Source organism: Erithacus rubecula, assembly GCF_903797595.1.
Source record: "Erithacus rubecula genome assembly, chromosome: 16".
Taxonomy (NCBI): Eukaryota; Metazoa; Chordata; class Aves; order Passeriformes; family Muscicapidae; genus Erithacus; species Erithacus rubecula.
The window spans coordinates 372,807-382,039 of NC_136668.1; the positions used below are offsets into that span (position 1 = coordinate 372,807).

General features: G+C 42.6%; 1 long non-coding RNA gene across 1 annotated transcript; it reads left to right on the forward strand.

The window, feature by feature from the left end:
- Positions 1–1,689: 1,689 nt before the first annotated feature.
- LOC306809051 lies at positions 1,690–7,973 on the forward strand. Its single transcript, XR_013776150.1, has 3 exons — positions 1,690–1,896; positions 6,305–6,444; positions 7,829–7,973. It is a non-coding gene; the product is annotated as an uncharacterized lncRNA (long non-coding RNA).
- The last annotated feature ends 1,260 nt before the right edge of the window (positions 7,974–9,233 follow it).

Sequence of the window (9,233 nt, forward strand, 5' to 3'; positions counted from 1 at the left end):
TATGGATATATTTCTCTCCCATTGGGTTTGCTGTCTTGGAGCACAGCTTAATGTGGACAGGAATAAAAATATGCTGTACGTATCTGGTGCATACATAATGCATTTCTTTTCCCTGCAGTTGATCCGTTTTTAGACAGACCTGCTCTGCTGTTCTCTCTGCAGGGGAAAGCTGATATTGGTCCTGGAGCTGCCCTGGTGCTGCTGGCCCTGGGCAGCTGAGGCTGGACCGTGCAGGACTCGCTGCCTCCCTCTCCCACCCACCGGGGCACAGCATGGAGGGGATCAGCTCTGCTGCTTCTCACTTCATTAAACCATTCAGGGACTGCAGCCCCGCCACTCCTGCAATTACTGAGTATAACCATCCCAGTAACATCCACAGCTAAAAAAATACCATTGTGATATGACATGGCATAGCATGGCACTGACCGCCCTGCATTTGTTTTGAATCCTGGTGTGCAGAGCAAGGGCTGCAAATGATTATTTTTCAAGGAAAACCCTGTGCTAACTCAGCTCTCCAGCTGCACAGTCCATTGTTGAGCATTTCCAGTCTTTATTTTAGTTAAACCATGGCCCAATAACATATTTGGCAACAATGTTTTCTGTGTCTGAGAGAATAGTGCAAATTCCGTAAACTTCAGTTCTGCGTAGGAACGTGTGTGATTTCACAGCAATGTGTGAGCCCTCTAGTGGCACCGAGAGCGCTGGAGGTGCCGCTGCCAGGGGGTAGGATGTCCTGGAGAGCCGGGCAGCCACACGGGGCGGTGCAGGATGCTCTGGAGAGCCGGGCATCCACACGGGGCGGTGCAGGATGTCCTGGAGAGCCGGGCAGCCACACGGGGCGGTGCAGGATGCTCTGGAGAGCCGGGCATCCACGCGGGGCGGTGCAGGATGTCCTGGAGAGCCAGGCATCCACATGGGGCGGTGCAGGATATCCTGGAGAGCCGGGCATCCACGCGGGGCGGTGCAGGATGTCCTGGAGAGCCGGGCAGTCACACGGGGCGGTGCAGGATGCTCTGGAGAGCCAGGCATCCACACGGGGCGGTGCAGACTGTCCTGGAGAGCCGGGCATCCACACGGGGCGGTGCAGGATGCCCTGGAGAGCCGGGCAGTCACACGGGGCGGTGCAGGATGCTCTGGAGAGCCAGGCATTCACACGGGGCGGTGCAGGATGCCCTGGAGAGCCGGGCAGTCACACGGGGCGGTGCAGGATACTCTGGAGAGCCGGGCATCCACCCACGGGGCAGCTCCTTCTTAACGCGGGGATGGCTCTGCAAATAGAATTAGGAAATAAGATGAGAAGAGGCTGCTTGTCTACTTTGGGCCGAAAAATAAAAATATCTCCCTCTCAATTTAAACCAAAAATTCTGTAGCTAAATCAAGACATTTCATTAATTTCCTTCAGCAGTTTTTAGGAATACAACTCATCATCGCAGCACTTTCACCCCAGAAAAATATCAGTAGCTGTCTTCAAGTTGATAACAAATGACTGAAGGTAGGTAACAAATAATAGTATGGAAAGTCTTCTTGTTTGAACATTTTTGCCAAAAGCACTGAATATGAAGTTGTGTGAGAGAAAGGAGGAACATGCTCTAAGGATGGCTGCCATCCTTTATGATGACCTAGTGGAACACCTCAACTATCCTTTTGTTCTCATGTGTTCTAAAGCTGTCACACCCCTGCTTCTTTCACACAACAAAGTCACGAGCTAATTCATTGTTAATTGTTGAATGCTCCTTTTTAGAGTATCCAGAGATGCTCCCAGAGTCCCGTGGCTTCCTTAGCCTCTTATGTGGTCAAAAAATGCTGGAGACGCAACCTTAATGTTTGCAGCAGTACGACCTGGGCTCCTTTGTGAAGTACTTGAATTTAGGAAGGCTTGGGGCTTTTTCCACTTAGGTGTATTTTAGTTAAAACAAAAATGAAAATAAACATTTTTTCCAGAGCATCTGGTTCAGGTTTGTGTTAGACTTTGTCAGTGTGTGGTGTAGCAGGGTGTGATTTTCATGCCTAATGGGATTAGCAGAAGCAGAACAACTGGTGCATCTCTGTGCATCTGCACAGGAAGCAGCAGTGATAAGCTGTCTCACCCAGGCAGTGTGCAGGCAGGACAGTGGAGACCCTTATCTCGTCTGTAACCATTTTCCATATCCTGAAATCAAATTTGCCAAACGAACAGCAGTTGGGCTATGCTTCATATTTCATTAGATACGAGTATTCTCACAAAATAATTTTGATTAGACCTTACAGAGATCTCTCTGACATTTGCTTTTGTGTGCTTATAGAGTAATCAAAAATTTTAGTGATATCCTGATATGGGTCTGCTTCACGTACAGGAATAGATTTTTGAAGTACACTTTTCAGACTTAAATGCACTTTTGTTAAACATTACAGAAAGTCAAATGATTCTGCCTTCTTTCATTTGCCCTTCTTCTGAAGAAAGGAGGGGGAAAATACCCCGAGTGTTTCAGTGTTGTGTTTCACACAAGTTTCATCTGTATCATCTTTGTTGGAAGAGTTGGCAGTTGGCATCAATTTGGATCAACAGAACTGCAGTTAGGAAGGCCATGAGGAAGGTTCCATATTATTTCTCCAGAGCATTCTCACTGCTGACGAGTTGTTTCTTGAGGCATGTAGCTCTATTGAGAAAGATGTCTTCTGGGAACTAAAGTTTTATTTCTGAAGCAGGGTTTTATATCAATTTAAGTATTAAATGATTTGTATAGATATCATCTACACAATAAAGTGGCTGATCACAAGATACCTAAAAACTTTAGTATGTAAGTCAAAATAAAATCGTATTATTGTAGACTTTATAAGAATGTGCACAGAATCTGATGATTTAAGTAACATTAATAGAATAGACTATCTTTGAATGAGCTCTTAACAGCAGAAGTCCATTCTAGTTTATGCAGTTTCTTTAATAACCAATTTCTGCTGAATAACAGTAACATCTAGATTGTTATTTAGATTTTAACATAATCATCTCTATGTGTGTGCTAAACTATGTGAACTAAACATTGAGTTTTGCAATATCTCATAAGATAAGGGTGGGTCACCAGCACCTTTCCAACTCTCTGGGTTCTGAGGTGCTCTGATTGTGCAGCTGAGAGCAGCTGTGTCTGATGGCATCTGATGGCGGAGACCTTATGTTTGCTGAAGGGGTCAGCCAAACGCGCCGTGGGCATGATGCAAGGCTCTGCTGTCAGTCAGGCTGTGGGAAGAGGCAGTGCAGGAGGCTGTCTGCAGCTGCAGGTGCTGTGGCAGATGGCAGATGTGGCTCCTGTGGGAGCCCCAGGGTGGGGGCTCTGGGTGCTGTGGGTGCTCTGCCTGGGCACCCGCAGCTCCTGTGTGGCTGCTCTGCACCAGCCTCCCTGTCCTTCACTGTCTGTGCCCCCCTCAGCTGGGGCTGAGAGGCTCCACTCGCCCTGCCCTGCACTTTTCTTTCTCAGCCTGCTGACAGCCTGTGCTTCTCCTGCCAGAGCCAAGGCAGCCTGTGCTTTCCTGTGCACAGCTCCAGAGTGTCACCCTTTGTTTCCAACTTTAACCTCAAAGGCTGCAGCTGAAGCTCCCCGTGTGTTACTGAGAATAATCACTGATCAAGGTTCTTGACCAATTTTGATTGATTGGCTTCATTAGTTTTTATTACTTTTGTAAGCTTTTCGATAAATACTCATGTAACTATAATTCTGCTCCCTGCTAGTGATGCAGAGCTGGATCTATTGCTGTGTTATCTGTACAGCATATTTGTGTTTGGGTTTTCTTGACTAATAGTATGCTCTGTCAAATTTTGGCTATATTTTTAGTTGCCTAATTTCAGTAAAAGTTAAATACTGACAACTTTCTTTTTAAATTATACATCTCAAGTATTTTGTGTGCTCATGGGTTAGCTCAGATAATTCCTTTTTCCTGAGCTCTTGCTTGATTTCAGTGTCCTGTGTTTTAGCTTGAATTCTTGGGTGAAATTCAGAGTTAATGAATTTTCAGTGTCTGAGTATCACCATGTTTTTAAATTTAAAAATGTCTGTAACTCCTCTTGGACCAAAGTGTAGTTTTTAAGGGTCTGTCCTATTAAATTCTCTTTCCTTTGAGGACTCCCCTCCTGGTGCAGACAAACCAGGCTTCATTCACTCGTTGTTCTCAACCATCTTAAAATTGCACCAATATTTCATCCCCACAAGTAGACAGACTAACCTGAATTAGGAAACCACTGGAAACCTGCTTTGTTTGTTGTCCTGGCCACCTGGTTTGTTAGACCTTGTTTTTTTGTCTGCTTTAGATAAAGAATGTCTTTGTCTTGCTGTTTTTTAACCACTGATGCAAAATACAATAAATCACATATTATCAAGGTAATCCTAGGATTAAAGGAGTGGAAAAGTGTCTGAAAACTATTTCCCATCTCATTTTGCATCAAGCAGTGATTGCTTGGCCAGAATGAGAGATGTGCCCCACAGCATCTCAGTTCAGAGTGATGGATGGCTGTAGGAGGAAATCCTGCTCCTGCCATACCCCACTGACATGTCAGGGGTGTTATCTTATCAGGGAACAGCAATGTCTTCAATGGTTTTATGAGTAGAGAGTTAAGATCTGTATCCATGCTCAATTAAAGAACTGCCATTTTGGAACTACAGAGGGAAAGTTGTGTGAGCAAAGCAGAACCAAAGCTCCAGGAGCAGTAAAAATCATTGTGAGTGGAGGAAATAATGTTTCCACAACTTATCTGAATTTTAACTGTGTGATGATATAGAGACAATCAAAAGGAATGTAATGCTTAGTTTAATGATTTATGAGGCAATCAAATTATAAGGAACAAATTTATGAAAATAGTCGAGCACCCCAGACCCAAAATAATGCAGATGGAAAGGCAAAGACAGTGCCATCAGCAGTGAGGGCTGGGCTGGCCACCGAGAAAAATTGTTTCAGAGCAGTTCAATGAGCTTAATAGAAATGTCTAATTGAGAGCACTTCTTGGAGAGATTCATGATGAGATAAAACTGCAGGGTTTTTTTGTTTTAAATCTGTTTTAACAAATAAATACTTTCCCAAAGCTCTGATATTTTGTTTAATTAAAAATACAAATCGTGGTTTGCATGGTATCTACTGGAGAATTATTGTTTTATATTACAGCAATATGTTGCTATTATTATTGGGAACCTTATTTAATTTTTAGATTCAGGTGTAAATCAGTGTTATCATGCTGCAATTGAAAAATGTTGCTCACCTTTTTTTTCTGAAGATGTTTTTAAGGGCATTAATTAAAAATGTAATTTATTTTAAAAATACTTCCACCTGACCTGCTGGTGCCAATTTCATGTTTAGTTATGTAAATCTGTAGGAAAGCCTTTAAAAGTTACCTTTTGTTTAATCTTATGTGGAGCCCCCGGTTTGTGCTTGTCTGTTTAATAAAGGGTCAGATTTGATTTATGTGGTTAAGTAGAACATAAATGTAGACACTTCACACGATGTACCATGTAAATGTAAGCCTTTGTAGTACAAGTTTTTGTAGCTGGAGAATTGTTTTAAAAGGCATGTAATTTATTAGCTATCAGTAGCTACTTTATTGCCTTGCCGCTCTGCAGTAATAAATAAAAGAAAGTGAGCTGATTTTACAAATGGCACACAAGGTGCACATTTTGTGGAAAAAGTCTTTTTTTAAAGAATTGGCATTAAATCCTTTTTTGTGATGACAAAGAGGCTAAGAGTGCAAACTGTATTTTCTGTTTATCGAAAACAGAGTCTATTTTTCTCGAGGGCATTTTTTCCTATGATCATCAAGGGATTTCAAAAGCAATAAAGTGTGGAATCATTGTTCGACTTGAACAGTATTAAAACTTAGGTTTTAATTTCAGTGAAGTAATAAGATTTGAACCTGTCTCACATTACAGCACTGTAAGGCATTTAGCAATTGTATTTTAAAGGAGGTTTTTAAAATGCAGCTCACTTGAAAGCTAACTGTCTATCGAGTAATTAATAGTTTCTCTTCAGCACAGACTGTTGTGGATCATACTAAGAAATCTTGCTTTTTTTAATAACAAATTAAGATAATTGTAAGGAAGTTAATTCCTAATTAGTTTAAACTTACAACCCTTTTTGCCCCTTCCTTAGATGGATTTTCAAATGAAGAAAAAAAAAAAGGCTGGGGATTTCAGCATGATTTTCACCCTAGAATTAAAAATGAATTATCCATGTTTAGCTGTACATTTCAAGAAACTGTATTTCTTGGTTAGCAGCATATGTCAGCTTGCCCTTCAGTAGTGGTGAAGTATTTAATGTATACTTTATAGCCTTATTGCAATTTCTGTTTCAGAATTGCATGTTGAAGATAATTCTGCAGAGCTTCTCTCTTCTGTACTGACATGGAGAACTCTGGGATACTGGGACTCACTGTGCTCGCTTGGCACAGAAATTCTCAGGGCTCAGACTGGAAATATTCCTCCAGGTTGCTAGGTAAGATGTGGGCTGGTGAGGGCACAGCCATACCTGTGCCCTGCAGCTGGAAATGGGATTTTGGGGATTTTGGGGAGGGCAGTTTGGGCACAGGTGCCTGCCCAGGAGCTGGCACTGTGAGCCACGGCCTTCTGTGGTGCTTTGAGCAGTAACTGCCTTCACCAGCCAGCAGGTTTGTTCCTGTGTTTTAGTAGATGGCCTAGACTGTAAATATTAGAGGATCTAAAATAAATCAACATATTATCCTAAGGATACAAAACGTAAGAGCTATTTGTGGCCAGGAGCCCTTGACAGATAGTTTGGCTGAGGCAGATGATTGCCCGCCTCTCGGTCTGGCTCCCGTTGCTGTGCCTGCAGGCAGTGTGCTGTTATAGTTGTATATTGATGTCAGGGTTACTACTGAGTGGCTAGCAATGACAGATGTCTATAATTAGAGGCAATGCTGCCAGTATTTCAGAGGAGCCGGCCTATGTTGAACAATTATCTTATTTCTGGCTTGCCAAAGAGGGTTGTTCAAATTGCTGGTATTAGCTGTGGTGGCTATAACACCTCTCCTTATGCCCTGGGATAAATGTGCAAAAGCACTGTCATGTACAACCCTGGTGCAAAGCCTCTTCAGAAGAAGTGATCCTGCTAAATTTCGTGTGCTTAAGGCTCACGAGATCTGGAGATGCAGAACACCTGCAGTGCTGTTTCTCAGTACAGTGCAGTAGTTTTGGATATAGAGATTTTAGAGCTATACTAAGTGACTCTGATTTTTATTCCTTGTTTTTATGTGCCAAAGTGCTATCGATTCTTGAGTGTTGGTGTTTATTGCACATGAGGGTGCTGAGTGGGCCACTCATTTAGATGCAATCCAGCATCTGAATAAAATTTAGCTGCACACTTGTAATAGTTACAGGGGCAAGTCAGAGTGTGAATTACTGCTATTCAAGTACCTGTAATTCTGCATCTTTTGGAGTGTTCTGACTGGCACAAATATACTCTTGTAACTGCACAGTACCTCTTCATTTCAATCACCAAGGATTCTAAACTAGTATTTTGGCTTATTGTTAAGCAAATCCTTGACTGCACACAGGGCTTGGATTTCTGCAGTGCAGTGTACAGCTCTGATGGAAAGTGCAGCCCAGAACTGCACTTCAAAAACTAAAAAACTTCTGAAAAACGTGCAAAAAGTAACAGCTGTTAATATTATTTCTGTTTTCACTATAATATCTGTTCTTTAAGCCCTGAAGGAGAGCTCAAGAGACAATGGAATTAAAACTCCGTAATAAAAATGAAAGTGTAAACAAGACTATTTAAGCTAAGCATCCTTTTAACAAATAGCTAACTGAAAACCCAGCAGATAAACCCATTTCTTTTTCCTTCTTCTTTGTTTTCATAGAGATTGCTTCTCAGGCTGCATCAGTAATAACAGCAGTTAGTTCATTGTCCATCTCCTGTATAATTTCAGCAGAGTTGTACATCTTTCTTTGAAGATTTTTAGAAAACATGGATTGAGAAAAGGAGAAATAAACAAATAAGTAAAAGCTGAGAGACAGTGATTGAAATAGAGATCAATTTCCATGTAAGAGAAGGTTTATTGCTGGCACCACATGGGCATTTTGTAGAGCAGGAAGCAGGGAGTTAATCACTCTAGCACCCCAGACTCCTCTGAATCCTCCAACTAACGGAGAAGGACTGGGGACCAGGGCCTGGAAAACAGCCTTTGTGGGAACTGTTAGTACCTCTTACTGTCTGAGCTTGTGATGGCAGAGTATTTCAATAGACTAGGGGGGAAATAACATCCATAACAGTGAGCTACACATTTACCCTCTCCCCTAAAATAGAGCACTTGGCTATAATAACAATATCCTGATTTTTAAATGGTATATTGTAGTACATCTCTTTTAGTTGAGAATAACTTTATGCAGTATTTTAAGCTAGGTTTAGAGGTAAGACAGTAAATAGTCCATGTCATTTATGTGATTGGTGCTACAAACACAGTGGATGGGAGAGGAGCCCATGTACAAAGCAGCTGAAAGCCCTCCTGAGCTTCCAGAGATCCTGTGTGAACTGAGTCATTTCCTCTTGGCCTGTTTGGAGAGTTTCTTCATTTGGAGAGTTTCATCCAACACATTAGCTCATTTTCTGGGTTTAGGCTCTGAGCTAAGAGTATTTTGAGATGTTACCTTTTGTAAGACAGCTGGTCTGGAGGGGAAGTGACCAAGGTTTTCCTCTGCTAAGGAGAGGAGATAAAAGCCAGGGCTTTTGAAGCCCTCAGTTTGATCAGGAGGTAAAGATGAATGATTGGTCTGGCACCCTGACAGCCCACTTAGGGGATTCAGTTCCCCTTTCCTGAAGCTGTCTGTGGGATGTGGAGCTGGATTTCTGCTGTGTTATAATGGAGCTTTTTAGTGCTGAAAACTCAAATACCTGAGCGTGATTTAAAAAGTGGATGAAATTACAAAATGTGTTGTGGCACTCAGTACTAAGAATACCACCTGCAGTTAGTGTGGAGGTTTGGTGGGTGCTGCCCAGGCCTGTTGGTCAGGGAGGTGGAGGGGAGAACCCCCTGCTTTGTTTGGATTCCCAAAAACACCAGACAGGCTCCCCTCCACGTGCTCCATGTGCTCAGCTCTGCCAGGCTGAGGGAAATGTGGTGCAGGTCTGCTGTTGCCCTCCCTGCTCATGACAAAATGCTTTAATGTTGCTGTGATAGTTCTCTGCAGCGAGGCCTGGAGAGCTTCAAGGAAGTTATAATATCTTCAGCATTTACACTGTGCCTACGGGTAATAACTTCACTGTAA